Source organism: Aquarana catesbeiana, linkage group LG01 (assembly GCF_042186555.1).
Source record: "Aquarana catesbeiana isolate 2022-GZ linkage group LG01, ASM4218655v1, whole genome shotgun sequence".
Classification (NCBI taxonomy): domain Eukaryota; kingdom Metazoa; phylum Chordata; class Amphibia; order Anura; family Ranidae; genus Aquarana; species Aquarana catesbeiana.
In genome coordinates this window covers 729936316-729958457 of record NC_133324.1, presented here as the reverse complement: position 1 = coordinate 729958457, position 22142 = coordinate 729936316, and the positions used below count along the sequence as shown (strand labels likewise).

At 43.8% G+C, this 22142-nt stretch overlaps 1 protein-coding gene and 1 pseudogene across 2 annotated transcripts in view; one reads left to right on the top strand and one right to left on the bottom strand.

The window, feature by feature from the left end:
• ZNF827 (zinc finger protein 827) overlaps nucleotides 1-22142 on the top strand; it is a 397034-nt gene that overhangs the window by 31929 nt on the left and 342963 nt on the right. The window lies entirely within an intron of this gene.
• On the bottom strand, nucleotides 20602-20720 carry LOC141124393 (5S ribosomal RNA; annotated as a pseudogene).

Below are 22142 nucleotides of genomic sequence, written 5' to 3'. Positions count from 1 at the left end.
ATTTGATCACCTCTGCAGTTTTTATTTGTTGCTAAACAAATAAAAAAAAAAAAAAAAAAAAAAAAAATTTGAAAAAAATAAAAGTTTTGCTTTTGATTCTGTTAAAATTTTTTGTAAATAAGTACGTTTTCTCTTTCACTGATGGGCACTGATAAGGCGGCACTGACAGGCACTGATAAGGCGGCACCGATGAGGTGGCACCAATGAGCGGGCACTGACGATGGGCACTGGTAGGTGGCACTGATGGGTGGCACTGATGGGCATTGATAGGCGGCACTGGGCACTCATGGGTGGCACTGATGGGCACTGATAGGCAACACTGGGCACAGAAAGGCAATCAGCACAGACCCCCCCCGTCAGGAGAGCAGCCGATCGGCTCTCCTCTACTTGCGTCTGTCAGACGTGAGTGAGGAAAAGCCGATCACCAGCTCTTCCTATTTACATTATGATCAGCCGTGATTGGACACAGCTGATCACGTGGTAAAGAGTCTCCACCAGAGACTCTTTACCTAGATCGGTGTTGCGGGGTGTCAGACTGACACCCCGCAACCATGATCGCCGCAGTGCACGCCCCCGGGGGTGCGCAGCGGCTCAATATCCTGCGGACATCATATGACGCCCAGTCAGGATATTGAAACCACTTTGCCGCCGTCATTCTGCTATATGGCGGGCAGCAAGTGGTTAATGGAGTCTCAGATTTTACTTTGTATCAGCCGTTTGCAATCCCTTTTACAGTATCATCAGAGGAAGGAGCAATTCACCCTCCAGTCAAGTCTGCTGAATGCAAATGAGCTGACAAAGAACATGCTGATAGGAGGAGAGAGCACAGTGAGCAGAGAGATTAAATCTGTTACTAGTCCTTCACCTTCTAATCTGTAGGCAGGGAATGAGATGACACCACTGTATTCCTTAAAGCTTTTGTTAACCTAAAAAAAAAATGGATCCTGTTCCCTTAAAGCATGTTATACAGCACAGTGCTTGTGCTGTGTATTTGGCCCTCTCTATCACCCAAAATACCTGGCTGATCCTGCCAGTTTCTACCCTCCCCTTTGTAAACTGACCATGGTTAATCATGGCTGCTGAGCCCTGACACCGTGGTCAATTAACGTGCCTCCTCTCCCCCCCTTCCTTCCTGTCGACTCCTGTGTCAGGGCCCGCCCCCCTCCTGCTGCTGAAATAACTTTTGAATGCTTTATATAATCCACTCTGTCTCCTAAGGATATGTCTGTGTCTGTGTTTTATTAAAAAAATGAGGATTATACCTAATTTTAGAGCGGAGCTTGGCGATCATGTCCCCCACTGACGTCAGTGGGGGAATCTCAGCCCCGCCCTCTGCATCTGTCAGATGGGGAGAGGAGAGAACCGGCGGGTCACGTGAGCGGCGATCAGCGCTCAAAAATTAGGTATAATGGTAATTTTTTTTTTTTATAAAACAGACACAGAGGGACAGCAGATTATATAAAGTCCTTAGAGTGGGTTAACAACCACTTTAACTGTAATAGAGAAAGTGCTGGCATCCATCTAGCAGGGCTGTGTAAATTTTAAGACTGGATTAACCGAAATGCCAATCATATGACAGGCATACCTGTTTCCTTATTTGTATTTCAAATGCGTTTTTTTTTTTTTTCACCTAGGTGGATGCAAAATCGGTCCCTAATTCTGCATCTGTCCCCCATCACCTCTAAGACTGAGAGCTTAGCGCTCAAAGACTGCCAGTCGCTCAGCTCTCAGTGTTCTGTGAGCAGAGATCCAGTGACTGCCAGTCACCGGCCCTTTGCGCTGCCCCTCCAGCGTTCACTGGAGCGCTGGGCTGTGGCGGGGGTGGGAGCAGCTGGCTCAGGCTCTCAGTGGCTCTCTGTAAGACTGAGCCAACTGCCGATCCAGGCTTCTGGGCAGATCCCGACCATATGGTCAGGATCTTTTTGGAGCCTGGACCAGATCTTTGGCATCAGTCGACAGCAGGCTTTAGCCTACTGTCAGCTGAAACTGGGTCACAGGAGTGCAAAACGAACTGTACTTCTGTGATCCCCAGGAGATGTGCAGCCAAAAGATCTTTGGCTATACTTCTCGTTTAATGTTTGCCTGTAACTTTAAAACCTGACGAGTTCCAACCTGCCCTTGCTTTGGGCCAGAATAGTTCTAAATCTTTTATAATGTGAATGAATAGAGCTTTAAAGGGCAGATTTTGATTGCCCTAATATGATCAAATTTGGAGAAAATGTGACCAGTTTGGGGTTTCGACTTCATATGTCTGTTTAAATATTGGAAATCGAGGTGCATTCTGTCAACGAAAGCTAAACTTTCCATTAAAATATGTATGCACCCTTGAGGAGGAATGATGCAGGTCCTTGTGACCAGTGTTGTAGTTGTAGTTTTAATATGTGGTCACGGCATGTCAAGTGAGAGTCACTATGCACTATGATTTATGCCTGTGGTTACCTGGAATGTCTGTATACTGTTTGTTACATATGGGTATATTTACCACAAGTTTACTCATGCAGCCACTTGTGGTCGTTATTGAGATTATTATTATGATGTCTCTCACTGTAAATGTTTCTCATGGAACACCTTGAATATTGATTCCATTGGAGAAACCCTTATAATAGTGTGTGCGTTTTTTTGTTTTTTTGTGTGTGTCTGTGACATGTTCTGTTTCCACTTGTTTGTTTTGGTTATTATATCATGAATTGTCAAAGTAATGGCTGCTGCGTGTGTTTTGTTTAAGTGGCAGCGCACATTATTAAAGGACACGTATAGTTACTTTTATATATATATATATATATATATATATATATATATATATATATATATATATATATATATATATATATATATATATGATGACTCTAATCTTAAAACTTTTTTTATTTGGTTTTATGTATAGTTTGTATATGTGCACAGGAGCCCCATATTTACTCATTCATTGTTCAGACTCTCTTTCCTGTTGATTTGATTAAAAAAACTGGGAATGAACATATAGTCCATGCAGTCAAAACTCTTGGCCTAAATAGGCTTGAGGCCATTGGATTACCAAGACAGCCATCAATAGCATTTTCAGCAGGAAAGGTTAACTCTGCCATCCTATTGAACTTATTTTTAGTAGTAGTTTGATTGGAAAAGGAAGGAGCAGTAGCACCCTGGTGATTATCCCTTTCTGAGGCTCGATTCACACTGCTACGATGCGAGAACTCGTGCGAATCCAGTATGGATTCCCGCATCCCATACAACTCACAGGCAGTTCACACTGTCTGGGGGTGTCAATACAAAGTTAATGACAACCCCAAATCGGTTTGCATGTAGCAGTGCGAACTGTCAATTCGGACAGAAATCGGATCGCATGGATGTGAACACCCATGCAATCCGATTCTGGTGCGGACCAAAAAAAGGGTACTGCACAACTTTGGTCTGAATGCGATGCAAATTCAGTCATACAATCTGTATGGCTGAATTCACATTGCACAGACATCGCATGTGATTTGCACAGCAGTGCGGTGCGAATTACATGTGATGTCTGACATCGCAGCAGTGTGAACCCATCCTGAATGTATACTGTGTTAAACTGACCACATTGTACAAATCAAGAGGATTATAGGAAGCTAATACTGTATAAAGATCTATTTAGCTACTTGTAATAGTTGTATTTAAAAATAGGTTTAACAATATATTAGGGAATACATAAGTAGGTTAATGGCAATGGTTGAAAACAAGTTCCTACTGGGAGTTCTTGTAGTGTACCCTCACTTTGATTCCTTTTAGGAACTGCCATTCAATTCTAAGGATGGGAAACTTGAAAATAGATGTTAAAAAAAAAAAATCAGGCCCTAGTATTTTCTCTTTTGCCTTCGTTGCTCTAGGATTTGTCTAGCTCTGTAGAAACCTGAAACAAATTTGCAAAAACGTGGTAAAATTTCTGAATCTATCCCATTTTTGCTGGTGTGAAGGATTGATAAGCATTATGTTTTTGCAATTTTGTGCCTTTGTGTTTCCCCCTTTGGGTCAGTGTATGGATTTCAAGAACAACATATAAAGTAGCTATTGTTGGTCCCTGTTCATTTATATCCTGTATATACATATAATGCCGAATCAAGGTTTTGTTTCTTTTCTTTTCTTTTCTTTTTATATAAAGCACTACATTAGTGTTAATATATAATTGGATGTATATTACCTTGAACATTTAACTGAGATCTAAGCAGAACAGAGCATTTATTGCATTGTATCAAATAATTTACTTAATGTGTATTTCAAATTTATGCAACTATATAAATTCTCAGACAATTGGGCTTAGGTTCAAAGGTTGGCAAAGGTTAAATGCCAGCCAAATTAACAACTGATTAATTTCTTTTTAATATTACAAAAATTAAATAATTCATTACTGGACCTTTTATCATATGTTATTGTTCTTTTATGAATAGAAGACTGGGCTGATTTTTAAAAACTAGAGGAAACTCCAATTGTGTGATGCAATATAAAACTTGGATGAGAGTGGGTAAAATTGGTAGCCCCCCATATTTTTTTTTTTTTTTTTTTTTTGTGATTTTGTTTTTATGTGTTTCGTTGTTCTTTTTAACCACTTGCTTACTGGGCCCTTAAACCCCACTCCTGCCCAGACCAATTTTCAGCTTTCAGCGCTGACGCAGTTTGAAAGACAATTGTGCGGTCATACAACACTGTACCCAAATGAAATTTTTATCATTGTTTTCACACAAATAGAGCTTTCTTTTGGTGGTATTTAATCACAGCTGGGATTTTTTTTTTTTGCTAAACAAAAAAAGATGGAAAATTCAGAAAAAAAAATCATGTTTCATAGTTTGTTATAAAATTTTGCAAACAGGTAATTTTTCTTCTTCATTGATATGCGCTGATGAGGCGGCACTGGTGGGCACTGATAGGTGGCACTGATGGGGACAGATAAGGCGGCACTGATGGGTGGCACTGATGGGTACCACTGATGGGTGGCACTGATGGGCAGTGGTAGGTAACACTGATGGGTGGCGCTGATTGTGGGCATTGATGGGTGTCACTGTGGGCACTGATGGGTGTCACTGTGGGCACTGGGGGGCGGTGGTGGGCACTGGTAGGTGGCACTGTTGTGTACTGTTGGCACTGGCAGGTGGCACAGATGTGCACTGAGAAGCTGGTGGCAGCTCTCCGTGAGATCGACCCCTTACTCCGATCTGTGATCTAGCGAGTCTCATAGATTTGCTTATCACAGAGTGCGCCAGGCGCGCAGGCCGCTCAGGCACGGGAGAACGTCAATAGACGCCCTCCCGGCAAAGCAGGTCCACGCTGTAGCCGTTATTCGGCTATAGCGCGGATCTGAACAGGTTAAATACTTATGTCTCAAAGTGTGGGATTTCTATGATGCTTTGAGTAAGTGGATCTATGCGCAGAGTAGGCATATCACAGTACTTTATTTATATGTTTTCAACAAGCTGTAAAACCCTCATTCATCTGTGTGTGTGTGTGTGTGTGTGTGTGTGTATATGTATATATATATATATATTGTATGTATGTATACTGTATCTCACAAAAGTGAGTACACCCCTCACATTTTTGTAAATATTTAATTATTTCTTTTCATGGGACAACACTGATGAAATTACATTTTACTACAATGTAAAGTAGTGAGTGTACAGCTTGTATAACAGTGTCAATTTGCTGCCCCCTCAAAAGAACTCAACACACAGCCATTAATGTCTGTGTGCTGGTGGGATAGGACTGCCTGAAGGAGGAGACATATATCGCTGTTCATGCTTGGTATGAACAACAGATGTGTCTCCTCACCCCTGACAGAATGGAGATCTGTTTGTTTACAAACATCGTGGCCGTCGAGCATGCTCATCAGCTCCGTTGTTGCGCTGCGGGTGTACACGCGCACCCCCTAGTGGTCTTAAAGCGGCCAACGTATACCTACGGCTATTTTCCCAGTTAAGCCAACCTGCCACACTGCGGCAGCTGGTCGTCTAGTGGTTAACAAACTATTTGTAGCAGAGTCCTACCATTTTCTGTTCTGAAGAAAAAACTGTTTGTTCCACTAACTAAGCCCTTGCAAGACTGGTTCTTGAATAGGTGGGCCCGATCCATTATAACCACCTGGTGCACTTTCAGTGATCTGATCTGAGGAACGTTGCAGTGTGTGCACCCTTTAGATCAATTAAGGGAGATACTCCCTAATGCCGCGTACACACGACCGGACTTTATGGCATACTTGGTCCTGCGGACCGGAGTCCGTCGGACAATTCGATCGTGTGTGGGCTCCAGCAGACTTTTTTTCCCCCAAAAGTTCGGACCTAGAAATTAAACATGTTTCAAATCTTTTCGACGGACTCGAGTCCGGTTGAAAAGTCCGCTCGTCTGTATGCTAGTCCGACGGACAAAAACAAACGCTAGGGCAGCTATTGGCTACTGGCTATCAACTTCCTTGTTTTAGTCCAGTCGTACGTCATCACGTACGAATCCATCGGACTTTGGTTGATCCTGTGTAGGCAAATCCGTTCATTCGTAAAGTCCGTCAAAGTCTGCCGTAAAGTCCGGTCGTGTGTACGCGGCATAAGAGTTAAACCCCTTAAAAAGGAAACTTTTATTGCATATGATGCCTAAAATTTTACTTAATGTTAGCACACTAATTTTTCATCTGCATTAAAGTTTAAAAAAAAAAACATGTTATACTTACCCCCTCTGTGCAGTTTGTTTTGCACAAAGCAGCCTCGATCCTCCTCTTTTCGGGTCGCTCTTCGGCTCTCCTGGCCCCTCCCTTCTGTCAAGTGCCCCCACAGCAAGCAGCTTGCTTATGGGGGCACTTGAGCTGAGTCACAGCTCCCTGTGTCCATTCAGACATGGAGCCCCGACCCTCCCGTCTCTCTTCTGATTGGCTAACTGACTTTGACAGCCACTGGAGCCAATGGCACTGCTGCTGTGTCTCAGCCAATCAGGAGGAGAGTCCTAGACAGCTAAAACACTTGTGGACATTGCTGGACACAGATGGGACTCAGGTAGGCAATTGGGGGGTGCTGGGGAGGCTGCTACACACAGGAGGTTTTTTTTTATCTTAATGCATAGAATGCATTAAGATAAAAAACCTTCTGCCTTTACAACTTCTTTAACACACAAGCAGCAAATTACATTTCTGTGTTGTTTTAAACACAGAATGCCTTCAGGTTGCCATATTGCATTAAAATTTGCCTCTCGCAGCTAATTGCAGGAGCCACCTGGGGTTCTCCCATATGATCACAGCCAGGGTGCATTTCCAACTGTGAATGCACCCTTAAAGCTGACATTCACTAGGCATCACTGCACTCAAGCCCCCAGCCCCCCAACCTTCACCATCCATTCCAAAAGTATGTAGATGAATTATTATTTTGGGCTTGTGTAGCTTGCCCACTGTCGAAAACTAGCTAAATTGATCATTAAAGAATGTATAGTAGCTTGCACATATTTCTTTATCGTACATCACAGGACACAGAGAACCATAGTAATTACTATGTGGGTTATAGGCCACCTTCAGGTGATGGACACTGGCACACCCTAAACAGGAAGTTGCCTCCCTATATAACCCCTCCCACACAGGGAGCACCTCAGTTTTTTCACCAGTGTTTAAGGTGTTGGTCACGAGTGAAGATGTGCTCTGAAGAGCTCCGCTGGAGGGATCCTTACTGGATTTAAACAGCCTCTACAGACCGGATCCAACCATAGTGCCACTGATGCCAAAGTGGATGGTACCCGGGCCTCGTATTAGAAGAACAAGGTTTTGCCTGTAATGTCTCTTTGGAGGGCTGAACCCTGGGACCCAGTGCTTTTGGTCATGCTCACATTACCATAAAGTTTTCCTGGTGGGGTGCTATACAGGTCCAAGGGAGTAGAACCCCGATAAAAAGGGACCCGGTCCTTGAAGATTTACTAAACGCAGCCCGCCGTGATGGGTGAAGGATGGATCTGTCTGATATCAGCAGAATCCTGCGGCGGGGATCAGGTAAATGGAGAATCCTAGGAACTCTAAAGTCCACCTATGGATTTCTTCTGTGAGTAAATGTTGTCATGCCTAATTTCTCTACTAGAGGGGTAAAGTGCACATACCTTTTTTCATGCTCCTCAGATCTCGCCCTGTGTTAGCAGCAGACAGCATGCTTAGTCTCAGCCACCAGGAGGATATTACAGGGGGGATTCTTGGATATTCCATGAAAAGTTAGCACCTTACTGCAGCTTCTCCCCCCCGGGGAGCAAGGGTGTTGGAGGGTACAACAAATAGCTTGTGCCCCCCCCCCCCCTCGGGGGCGTGGTGGCTCCCTGTGTTTCTTCCTATATGTTTCCCCTTCTATCCTCTCACGCTGGACCTGCCATACGCCGTGTTGGGGGACGGAATGGGGTGTGACTTAGCGCCGCGCCATGTGCGAGATGCGGCAACCACATGTATCACACATGTGCAGGCAAGGCTGCCGAGCCCATAAGACAGCTTTGGAGACATACAGTGCAGCTGGCTGAATGGACACAGGAGCAGTAAGGTCATGTAAAGCTGGTGCATACAGACATTCCCAGTACACATTTACTCAGCATCAGGCTGAGCATTAATAGCAGTTTTTCTTTGCTGGACTATAGCTCAGCAGGTGGTGCGCTGGTTACTTTAGTACCTTTGCTTTGGTGCTTAGGACTATGCCTTCCAAGAAGGGTACAGACACCTCAAAGAAAGGCTTCTAAGGCATCTCCATCAGGCTCTGAGGATTCTAGTCATGCTTCCACAGTACCTTCCTCCCCGGAGAGACCAAATGTGGCTAATCAGGGTGAGCTGTTGGGATTGTCAGTTGCAGCTGTTTCTAAGCTTCCAGCCCCTGTTTATGTTACTGAAGACGTTTGCCCTCAGCTTTGGTTGGGTTACTATAGAGGTGAGCTGTTTAATCGTATCCTCCTCCCGAAGTGGAAAGAAACGTGATAGATCTCCCTTCCCCACACCAGGCCCTCAAGCAAGGGAGCAGCAGTGATCACAAAAAAACACGTGATCGCATAACATAATCATAAATGCATGTTTGGATGGATATGTGTGCTATTTACATAATCACATAAGATGCTTGATCGCACAAGGGTGCTTGATCGCACAAGATGCTGGATCGCACAAGGGTGCTGGATCGCACAAAATGCTTGATCGCATAAGGTGTTTTGATCACACAAAATGCTGGATCGCACAAGATGCTTGATCACATAAGATGCTGGATCGCACATGATGCTTGATCGCACAGAGAGCTTAATCGCACAAGGATGTTTGATCGCATAAGTTGCTTGATAGCACAAGGGTGCTTGAGCGCACAAGGATGCTTGATCACACAAGGATGTTTGATCACGCAGAGAGGCTTGATCGCCTCAAGTTGCATGATCGCCTAAAAGTTGCCTAAACATGCATGGTTGCATAATGAGGCATGTTAATACATGTTTACTTAAAATATACAGGATTCCTCATATTCGCATAGGAATGCATGTCTGCATAGATACGTATTGCGTAATGTGGCATAACACGTTTCATAAACGCATGCTTACTTTGCAAAGATGCTTGTTCCATGGCACGTGTTACATGGATGCGGCTGTACAGCGTGCACTTTTCATTTTTTGCCTAAAAGCATATTTGTATGGACCATGCTTCCATAAAGGCATATTGCTTTGATACATGCTGTATACATATGTACTTGCTTCTTTTGGAACTATTTTTTTATGTTTATTTGCATAAAACTAACTGCCTCAGGGGAGAAGCCTACAAAACAGAGTCTCAAGGCCTCCTTATGAGGGGGCGCCCCTGCTCGAGGTGGGGGGAGACTTCTGTGTTTTTTTCAGGGGCTTGGCAACCAGAGATCCTTGATGGATCAGTCCTCTCTGTGGTACCTCTAGGCTACTCCCCAAAGAACCTATGAAAGTAAGCCTTTATGTCTGGCGCTAAATCGCTTAGAGCGGCACTACACTCCGGCGAAGGGGAATCCGATCGCCGGTAGACTAAGCTGGGTACTGCATGGGCCCCGCCGCTCCTTACTAGGGAGGGGTGGAGGAGGCTCGGAAGGTTTGTAAGCCTCGACCCCTTGCGAGAGGGACGCTCACGGCCTAGGAGGGATTGATGTCTCAGGGTGTAATCACAGAAACCCCCTCAGAAGAAGCAGGGTATGTGGTTTTATTAAAATCTCTTCACGGTACCGAAACCGATTGGAGATGTCAGACCCATTTTTAGATCTCAAAGATCTGAATTGCTTCCTAAACATCCACTCCTGTCGCATGGAGTCAGTCCGGTCAGTCATATCCACCCTACGGGGAGGAGACGTTTTAGCATCAATAGCCATCAAACATGCATATCTATATGTGCCAATTTTCCCAGCTCATCAGAAATTTCTACTTTTTGCGGTGGGTATTTACAAAAGTTCTGGCCCCAGTACTAGCAAGACTAAGAGGCCAGGGTATAGTGGTAATGGCATACCTTGATCTACAGCAGCAGGTCGTCTGTCGTTGACACAATTAAACAAAGGGTGTCCAGTACAGTCGGTAATCTGGAACACCTGGGCTGGATTCTCAACCTAGAGAAATCATCCTTGCAATCAGTAAAGATTATTTTTGCCCCAGGCAAAATTAAGGCTGTAAGGAAGCTGGTCCAGGTGGTCAAGGCGAGGAAGGGTTCTTCCATTCACCTTGGCATGAGGTTGCTAGGGAAGATGCTGGCTTCATTCGAATGTCCTATGTCCAGTTATTCTGTCTGCTTGGAACAGGAAGGTCTAAGCCTTGGATTATCCAATGAATCTGGCCCCAAGGTTGCGCCAGAGTCTCAGTTGGTGGTTGATAACCAGGGATTTTCAGGAAGGGAAATCCTTCAGTCCGGTTACTTGGAAAATAGTAACAATGGATGCCAGCCTATGGGACTGGAAAGCAGTCCTAGAAGAGACCATTGTTCAAAGGACATAGTCAGAGTCTGAAAAGTCCTTGCCCATCAACATCCTGAAGATTCGCACAGTATGTTTGGCTCTAATAGCCTGGACGTTCAGGTTGTGGAATGGTCCTGTCAGGATACAGTTCGACTGTGCCACAGCAGTGGCCTATTTCAATCACCAAAAAGGGGGCACCAAAAAAAAACTCATGCAGCCCAGAGGGAGGTGAACCATGTTCTCTTGAGCAGAGGAATATGTTCCTTGCCTATCTGCAATCTTTATCCCAGGGGTGGAGAATTGGCAGGCAAATTTTTCTGAGCCACCAACAGTTGTGCCTGGGTGAATGGTCTGTACATCACGATGTCTTTCTAGCCATGTGCTAGAAAGGGGGTACCCCTGGACATAGATCTAAATTCCACATGAAGTTAGACAACTTTGTTTCAAGAACAAGGAATCTGCTCGCCTATGGGCTGGATGCTTTAATGACTCCTTGGGATCAGTTCTCACTGATCTGTGTTCCCGCCAGTTCAGCTGCTACCGCGACTGTTACGCAGGCTCAGGGAGAAACGGAAGACAGTAATTCTAGTGGCCCCGGTGCGGCCCAGTAGATCCTGGTATGCAGGAATCTTAAAGATGGCAGTAGGGGGATCCTTGGTCTCTTTCATCTCTGCCAGACCTGCTTTCGAAGGGGCCGGTGTTCCTTCCTGCCTTACAAGCGCTAAATGTGACGGTTTGGCTATTGAAACCCACATTCTAAGGAGTAGGGGGTTTTCAGGTTCAGTAGTAACTATCCTGATTAATGCAAGATAGCCGGCCTATAGGACCATTTACTATAGGGTCTGGAAGGCCTACGTTTCTTGGTGTGAAACCAAAAGATGGCATCCTCAGAAGTATGTCATAAGTAGAGTCCTTGCCTTCCTACAATTAGGAGTAGAAATTAAGTTAACCGCAAGCACTATCAAGGGTCAAATCTTGGCTGCTTGCTTTGCATTCTCGGTCCGGGGCATTTATACAAGGGGTTTAATTCCGCCAGTTAGGTCGCCCTTGTGCCTGTGGGATTTGAGTGTGGTTTTGTTGGCTTTACAAGGTCAGCCTTTTTTTTGAGCCCTTGCATCATGTCCTCTTGATCCTTGTGACAGGGAAATTGGTGTTCTTGGTTCCGGTAACTTCCGCAAAAAGAGTTCCAGAGTTGGCAGTTTTTTTTCTTCTAAAGAGCCATACTTGATCATTCTTAAGGATAAGGTGGTGCTGCGTCCTCACCCATCCTTTCTTTTTTACCTAAGGTAGTATCTAGTTTTCATAGGAACCAAAGATGTTTCCCTAACTTTGTTTTTTTCCAGAACTCCATTCTGCTGAAGAAGGATTATTACACTCTCTCAATGTAGTGAGAACGGTTAAAGTCTTCCTGAAAGCAACTGATCAGATACGGAAGACTGATGCTTTGTGCTGCCAGTAGGGCCCAGGAAGGGGCAGGCAGTGTCAAAATCCTACTATTTTTTTGAGTAGATTCAGCAGGTTATTAGTCAGGCTTATGATTTGAAAAGGAGGATTCAGCCTTTTCGAGTTAGGGCATGCTCTACCAGAGCTGTAAGTGCTTCATGGGCGATGCATCACCAAAGCCAGCATGACTCAGACGTGGTGATCTTCGGTCCATACATTCACTAGCTTCTATCAGGTGGATGTAAAAAAGGATGAGGATGCCGCCTTTGGGCGCAGTGTGCTGCAGGCAGCAGTATAGGTCCTCAAGTCTGATGACGCCCTGATTGTTTGTGTCTCCCTCCCCTCAGATAGCATTGCTTTGGGACATCCCACATAGAAATTACTATGGTGCTCTGTGTCCCGTGATGTACGATAAAGAAAATTAGGATTTTCTTAACAGCTTACCTATAAAATCTTTTTCTTGAAGTACATCACGGGACACAGAGGTCCCTCCCCTCTTTTGGGACGTATGTATATTGCCTTGCTACAAAAACTGAGGTGCTCCCTGTGTGGGAGGGGTTATGTAGGGAGGCAACTTCCTGTTTAGGGTGTGCTAGTGTCCATCACCTGAAGGTGGTTTATAACCCACATAGTAATTACCATGGTGCTCTGTGTCCCGTGATGTACTTCAAGAAAAGTATTTTACAGGTAAGCTGTTATAAAAATCCGATTTTTTTTTTTTTGTTTTTTCTTCATTGTGATCAGGACAAAAAAGGTAAGTAGCTGAACTTTACTGAATGTTTGCCCCCTTTACAAAAGGACTGGCAGAGGGAGGGGCAACATTTGTAGGCCAACTAGCTTGACAATGAACATGTTGACAGGAAGGGGCCTAGAATGAGGAGAGGGATGAACTGGTCATCTGCTGCTGTTCCTGCATTGCCCAGTCAACAGAGTAGGATTGTGTTCTTGCCTAGACTGTAATGTCTGTGTATGTAGCTATAATGATTGTGCTATCTGGCAGGGTTGCCTGTAACACAAAATTGTTTTTTGTTGAACTGACCTGCTGAAAGAGATGATGAGTGTATTCTGAATGCAATAGCGCAGTGGGGTAGATGCCTGCATCAACATCACTTGTGTGGATGCAGGAATCTGTGTTTTTTTTTTTTTTTTTTGTTCTGCTTAACCTGCTGGTTGAACAAACTGTATTTATTTTGTGAAAAAACCCAAGCAAGGTGGATGATAGAAGAATCCCCCTCCCCTGCTGATACAATGTATTCTGACAGCTGCACCTGCCATCGATCAGCAGCTGCAGCATTGATCAAGAAACATTTTCCAACATATCCATTTAACTGAAGTAGATCAAACAGTCAACTTCTGTAGAGGAGGGGCGGCCACACACTGATCGAAATTTGGCTGGTCCCAGCATTAATTTGGATTGGCTAGGATTATTCTAAATCAGATAACTCATAAGGAATAGAGGATAAAGCTAGATATTTTTATTTTATTCTAGATTAATGTTTTCATACAACCACGTAGCTCAGTCATTTTCATTATACAGGGTGATTCATAAAGAAGTATACAGTTTCAACGCACCATAAAACAAGAACAATGTAAGATGAATTGTAGGCGAATGTTTTAAGTTTTTTAGAGCCCGTCACAGATGTTCTATATGTGCACCCTTGGTCACACGACACACATCGAACCGGTAATCCATTTCAGCCCAAACGCGACTTAAGATATCTGAATCAAGTGCAGTGATAGTGGCTGTGATACTCTGTTTCAGCTCTGCTAGATCGACAGGAAGGGGAGGGGCGAATACCTTGTTCTTTATGGGACAGGAAAAAGTCATAAGGTGTTAAATCAGGACTCCTGGATGGCCATTGGATCAGTGGCATGTTGTAGTCCTTGACTCGTCCAATCCATTGATGAGGAAGATGTTCATTGAGGTAATCACGCATGTCGCCTAACCAGTGTGGTGGTGCACCATCCAATTGGAGAAAAAAGTTGTCACTGTCATCCTGCAACTGTGGCACCAACCAAAGACTTAACATATAGATTTTCTGGTTGGAGGTTGAGCAAAAATGCTGTTGCACAACAGTTACAGATTCCACTTGCTCTATTCAAGAACACAAAACGCCTTCTCCACTGCAGACGCTGCCATTTTGACTGACCAGTCACATGACATACGCGCCTACACGTGATCGCCTACGTCACTTACCTCAGTTGCGGACACAAACTTTATGAGTACATCTATCTAACAGTTCGCAGTTGTGGCTGTGTCTTCAGCTGTTATGCCCTGTACACACGGTCGGATTTTCTGACGGAAAATGTGTGATAGGACCTTGTTGTCGGAAATTCCGACCGTGTGTGTGCTCCATCACACATTTTCCATCGGAATTTCCGACACACAAGGTTTGAGAACTATAAAATCCGTTGTCGGAAATTCCGATCGTGTGTACACAAATCCGACGCACAAAGTGCCACGCATGCTCAGAATAAATTAAGAGACAAAAGCTATTGGCTACTCCCCCGTGTATAGTCCCGACGTACTTGTCCCGCGTTCAGAAAGATCGGATTTTCCGACAACTTTGTGTGACCATGTGTATGCAAGACAAGTTTGAGCCAACATCCGTCAGAAAAAAATCCATGGATTTTGTTGTCGGAATGTCCGATCAATGTTCGACCGTGTGTACAGGGCATAACTGTTTTACAGCATTTGGGAACTGTATAATTTATGAATCACCCTGTATAATGTTCGGTACATTAACTGACTTTATAATAGAGAAAGCTATGGGGTAGACATGTATTATTGGGGGGGGCACTACATACTTGAGAATGGGAAAAATTATGGCTTCGCTAGTGTTTAAAACCGGAAGTGCTAACTGATGGTAGGACCCCCTTTTTTTTTCGAAGATGGATTATATGGGGTACTTATGGTAATGTCCAGAGGAATGTCTAAATATCCGAAACTGGTATGTGACCTAACATGGTTTTTAGAAGTTGGCATAAACATACTGACACGGCAGATACTTTTATGAACTTTTTAATAACCTAGGTTAAAGTGCCCCCTTCTTAAATAACTACTCAGTTATCACTCTGGTTTGTTTCCTTCCACTGTGTTTTTTTTTATTTTTATTTTAAATGGAAGTCCAACCAAGACTGTTCCGTCTTTTGGCTTGTAGCATTACGCTATGTTCTTTGTCTCTGGGGGTGTCCACTTTTCTCAGCAGTATCCTATTTAGAAGTTATTTTACTGCACAAAAAGTAGTGCTGTGAAACAAACCACTAAAGTTCAATCCTTAGTCCAACTCCACTTTAACTCTAGACAGAAAAAGAACCGGAGACAGAAGATATAGCACATGTATGGGGTGCTGTTATAGTGAGAAAAGCTAGCTTTGTGGGGGGCTTTTTCTCTGTGGTATGTAATCATTGTAAAAAATGGCAGTAACTGACATCTTTGTTTAAAAAATTCATTTTTTTGTCATTTACCAGTAATATTCAGAAATATAAATAGCTAGTGGCAGTTTTTCAAAAAAATAAAAACGTTGTAAATACTACAGGGTGTCTTTAATTGTCAACTCTTTTTGAGTGATTTTAATGTTTTGGCATCGCTGAGACTGCAAAACTTTAAAAAATTCAAGAAAAATACAAGCGGATATCTAAAATAAATGCTGTTAACTCTAGACTGTGTGATTCCTGTATGCCAATAAATTACATGTGTGTTATCATTATGAACTGCCTAGAACACTCCAGCTGATGGCTGAGCGCGCTGATCGGGAGACATTTTTCGGTCATGCGCCATCAACAGAAGCCAGCTGAACAGCTGCAGTACATACGGGCCGAATGTCGGCCGGTTTCAATTGAACCGGCCGATGCCGTCCGATGTTCAGGCCCATGTGTACTAGGTTTAAAACCAAATTCACATCCATGTTTTGTATTAATGCACACTACCTCAATGCATAGAAACATGCTGTAGGTTAACATCACTAATAATTTTGAATGAAACTCCAAAACACCTAAACATATATATATATATATATATATATATATATATATATATATATATATATATATATATATATGGACTGCTTTCACTTTACATGCAAAGTTGTGAATTTGCCCCAAATTTTTTTCAAATAAAAAAGTATGTTGTTCTCTGAAATTGCAGGGGACAGTTTACATAGAACTTTCAGGTTTTTTTCCTTCATAAGAAATATGTGGGTTGGTTTTCTTCTTGGTAGTAGGTTTGTCAAGGTGTCTGCAGGAATTTTCATATTCTTGGTCCTGGAATCCCAGGTGTTTTATTGGTTGCCTCGGTGCTAAAATCATTCCTGAAAATTTACCTTCCTGTTGGCCAGGATTGTGATGGGTTGCTTCACTGGCTATAGGAAATATGAAGCAGTGGGGCGACCAAGTTGGTTGTGGTTTCCTTTTTATAAAGTACCTCATAATTTCAAAATGTATTTTTCATTTTGTAGTCAAATTTGAGAAAACCCCAGTATATGTTTTGTGTTCCAAATCACACAGCATACTAAAAAATACTCCTTAACTTTTGAGGTGTTTCTTAGGCAGGGCATACAAGGTTCAAATCTCAGTCGCTTCAGCAGGAAGCTGAGATTCGAAATGGGTATGGGCAGGCTGAATGTACCAAGTTTATCGATGCTATAGCCAGTAGCAATAATCACTGGCCCAGCAGGAGAGATTCCCGCATCAACACTGTCTGTGTTGACTGGGGAATCAAGCGATTTTCTTTCCTGCAACTCGTGGTTGCAGGAAAGAAATTTGGCCCGTGTATGCCCGGCCTTAGGCTGGTTATACAATAATAATTTTTTTACGTTCAACCAATCTAAATCCATCATCCACACACTTGATGTGGATGGGGGAATCCCCCCTGCTGTGCTGTTGTATTCTAACAGCAGGAAGACTTCCCGACTGCCACAATACAATGATCAGTGCTGCTATCTATATGCGGTGGCACTAATCATTCTGAGAAAAATCCAACAGGCTGGTTGTACTTAAGACGATCGATAGATGTCCATACATGGATTGAAATTTTGCCGGTTCAGCAGAACTGCGATCGATGTATGGCTGCCATTCGGAGAAGGCAAGCATTTCACAGACTGGGGATGCTCTAAGCTATTCCTTATTAACAGACAATGTAGGAAGCCAGTTTTTAATTCTATAACCCTTTGCTAGGACAGAAGAGGAGGTGAAGCTGATGGCTCCTTTTAGCTTAGCCCCCCCCCTCTGTTAAAATAACTAAAGTAGTCAGAGCATTTACTCATTACTTCTTCTGTCTCCAGAGTATTATGCTAGGTTTCAGTTAGGGGGTCTGAATGAAAACCTCTTCTGCTTTCTCTTTAGAAACATAATGATAATCTGGGAGCCCAGTGTTATGGGTGCATGCAAATTGGATTTTTAAAACAGCTTACCTGTAAAATCCTTTTCTTTGAAGTACATCACGGGACACAGAGCCATAGTAGTTACTATGTGGGTTATAGGCCACCTTCAGGTGATGGACACTGGCACGCCTTAAGATAAAGAGTGCACTCCCTATATAACCCCTCCCATTACTGGGAGTATCTCGGTTTTGTAGCAAAGCAATACACGTGTATACCAAAGAAGGGAGGGACCTCTGTGTCCCGTGATATACCGTATTTATCAGCGTATAACACGCACTTTTTTCCCCTTAAAATCAGGGGAAAACCGTGTGTGTGCGTTATACGCCGATCCCCCGCCGATTGTGAGCCTTTTGGAGGCTCTCGGCGGCTTTTGGCAGCTCTCGGCAGCTTTCGGCCATTCTCAGCGGCTTTCGGCCAGTCTCGGCTGCTCTCTGCAGCTTTCGGCCATTCTCGGCAGCTTTCGGCCATTCTCGGCGGCTCTCGCAGTTCCGCTTGAGCCGGCGAAAGCCGCCGAGAGTGGCCGAGAGCCGACGAGAACGGCGGCGCCATTTTAAAACGAATTTCTGCAAACGAAGGGCAAGGCTACAGATGGACACTGACAAGGCTGCAATGGGGGTCAAGATTACAGATAGACACTGACAAGGCTGCAATGGGGGACAAGGCTGAAATGGGGGACAAGGCTGCAATGGGGGACAAGGCTGCAATAAGGGACAAGGCTACAGATGGACACTGACAAGGCAGCAGATGGACACTGATGAGGCTGCATTGATGGGCATTTAAATGTAAGTTTTTTTCCTTAAACTTCCCTCCTAAACTTGGGGTGCGTGTTATACGCCGATAAATACGGTACTTCAAAGAAAAGGATTTTACAGGTAAGCTGTTTTAAAAATCCTTTTTTCTTATTGTACATCATGGGACACAGAGCCATAGTAGTTACTATGTGGGATGTCCCATAGCAATGCCAACTGAAGGGAGGGAGACACAACAAAAAGTAGGGCAATAAGAGATTAGAGGACTTATACTGCAGCCTGCAGTACACTGTGCCCAAAGGCGATATCCTCATAACCTTTTACATCTATTTGATAGAATCTGGTAAATGTATAGACTGAAGACCAAAATGCGGCCTTGCAGATTTGAGCCATGGAGGCTTGGTGATGCACTGCCCAGGAAGCACTAACAGCCCTAGAGAAGTGTGTCTTGATTAGAGAGGGTGGAATCCACCTCTTTAAACCATAAGCTTGAACGATTACTTGCCGAATCTATTTAGAATAGTAGATTTCGATGCTGCCTGTCCTCTTTTAGGACCTTCAGGCAACACAAACGAAAACATCATATTCCCAAATCTGAGCAATCGCCTTTAAGTAGACATTGACTGCTCTCACCACATCAGAAAAATGTAGTGATTTTTCTTCCAAAGAACAGGGTCCTGGAAAAGAGACAGTAGAACAATATCCTTCTTTAGATAAAAACCTGATTCTACCTTTGTTAAAAAGTTAGGATAAGGACGCCATACTACCTTATCCTTGTAAACAATAAAGATATGGCTCTTTACAAGAAAGAGCAGCCAATACTGATACAATTCTTGCAGCAGATATGGTTACCAGAAAAAAATTATTTCCTTGTCAAAAAAGGACCAAGGGAATGTGTCGTATCAGCCCAATAAAGGCTGTTTTGTAATGCCGACAAAACTAAATTCAAGTCCTAAGGGTTCAGGGGTTACTTAACCGGAGATTAAGCCGTGTTACCCCCTGAATAAAGTTATGGACCAAAGAATGCGAAGCAAGTGGTCATTGAAATAATACTGATAAGGCTTAGAAAGCACTCAAGGCCAGCTTTATTTCTCACCCCATCTGCAGAAAAATCAAGGACTCTACCTTGACCTATTTCCTGGGGTGCAGCTCCTGGTTTCACACCAGGAGACATGTTTCTCAGACTCCATAATATATAACCATGGAGGCCGGCTCTGCATCAATCAAGGGAGAAAACTACCGAATCTGGCAGCCCACGCTTCTCAGAGTGTGGGCCTCAATAGCCAAACCGTTAAATTTAGCGTTTGTAAAGTAGGATGGAACTCTGGACCTTGCGAGAGAAGGTCTGGCTGTGAAGGTAGGGCCCATCAGTTCCCTACTGCCATCTCTACAATCTCTGCATACCAAGATTTCCTGGACCCCGCTGGGGGTCACAAGAATCAATGACTTCCCTTCCTGCTTGATCCTGTGAAGAAGTCGTGGATGCAGGCAGAATAGGAGTGTAAGCACAAATCAGTGCGGACCGATTCCACGAGACTAGCAAGGCATCCGTTCTGCATGCTAGCGGATCCTTTGTTCTTGACACAAAGTTGTCGATCTTTATTGTTGACCCTGAATGCAAACCGATCTATGTCTGGGATCCCCCATCCTTGACATATTGACAGGAAGATATCGGGGAGAAGGAACCATTCTCCCAGGAACAACTGCTGGCGACTAAAGTAGTCCACCTGCCAACTTTCTATTCCTAAAATGAAAACTGCCGATAGGCAAAGTACATTGTTTTCTGCCCAAGATAGGAAAAGATTTACCTTTCTCTTGGCCGCACAACTTCTTGTGCCCCCTTGGTGATTAATATAGGCCATTGCTGTGGCATACACGGATTGAATCCTAGCAGGACAATACCTTAAACTGAACGTTCAGGCCCTCAGACCAAGTGTTCTGCCTGAATTTCTAAAATGTAGATGGGAAAGGCCATTTCTGATCTAGGCCACTTCTCTTGGACAGCTGCCTCTTTCCAGACTGTCCCCTAACCTACACAAAAAACAAGGTTGGCATATGCTGTTACTATTTCCCAGGTAACTGAAGGAAGGATTTTCCCCTTTGCAGACTTTTTGGATGTAAACCATAAACTGAGGCTCCGGCACACCCAGCCTACAGCACCTGGTATTTCCAGGTGGTCTTTCATCCAGGCACTAACCAGGCCTGACCCTGCTTAGCCTTCAAGATCAGATGAGATTGAGCGCTATCAGGGTGATGTGGCCGCAGGCTTTGGAATCAGACACATTGGGAATGTAGAGCTTGAACTCTTTGTTTCAAGCCGATAGGATACTGTTTTGCAGCATTCTAGAATGAGACAGAGCCTAAGGAACGCTCGAATGAAGCCACCATCTTTTCCGACAACCTCACGCAAAGTTGAATAGGAGAACATCATCTTGCTTCGACTACCTAAATCGGTTCCTTTATGGCGCTGATCTTAGCCTGGGGTACTAATACCCTTTTCTGGGTGTACCTATGATCAGACCCAAGTATTTTCTTCATGGTTTGAAAGAAGATTCCTCCTAGGTTGAGAATCCAACCTAGATAGGTAGTCGAATGTGGTGACCATACTTTGGTCTAAGCAGGCTACCAACTGGTCTAACAAGAACAGATTGACTAAGTAAACCATAATCCATTATACCTTGGGCCCTCAATCTGGCTAGAGAAGGAGCCAGAACCTTTGTACTCGAGGTGCAGCAGCTAGATCAGAAAGCAAAGCTACACACTGAAAATGAAGATTTTCCACTTTAACCACTTGACAACTTTCAGCTTTCGATGCTCTCACATTTTGAATGACAATTACTCAGTCATGCAACACTGTACCCATATGAAATTTTTTGTCCTCTTTTTCATACAAATAGAGCTTTCTTTTGGTGGTATTTAATCACCGCTCAGTTTTTTTATTAAAAAAATCAAAAAAAAATCTTTGTTTCTGTTAAAATTTATTGCAGAGTATTGGCAAAGTATTGGCAGAGTATTGCAGAGTATTGCACAGTATTGCAGAGTATTTGCACATTATTGCAGAGTTTTGCACAGTATGGGCACAGAGCAGCGCTGTGGGCACTACAGATCCAGCCCACAGCGCTGCTAAAAACGATCTCTCCCCCTCTCGCCCTCTCCCCTCGCACTGTACAGATCGGTACAGAGTGCGGAGGGGGGAACCAGCATCATGACATGACGCCGGTTTGTTTATAAGCGATCGCGGTCACGGATGTAGTCGTCTTTCGACTATGGCCCGGTTGGCAAGTGGTTAAAAGAAGATATTACTAGTGAGCGAGGAAATATGGAGATATGCATCTTTGACGTTGATTGACGCCAGAAGTTCTCCTCCTTGTAGGATGGAGATAACAGATTGGATTGACTTCATGCAAAAAAAGAGAGATTATATTCAGGAATTGGATTTTAGATCTTTTGAGATCCAGAATGTCCATTTGGATTTAACCAAACCCTAACCTCTGCTCTTACATAGGGGCCATTCATGAACAATTTTTTGCCAAAAGATGACCGAATGCTTGAGAGAAAGATTTCTTTTTCTCTGGAACCTTAGGAATGTTTGATCTGAGAAAAATGAGGAGATGGAAACTCTTGGAACTCCAGTTTGTACATTTGGAGCTATTGGGGACTTCCGTCGCGGCTGCCTGGAGGCTGATGCC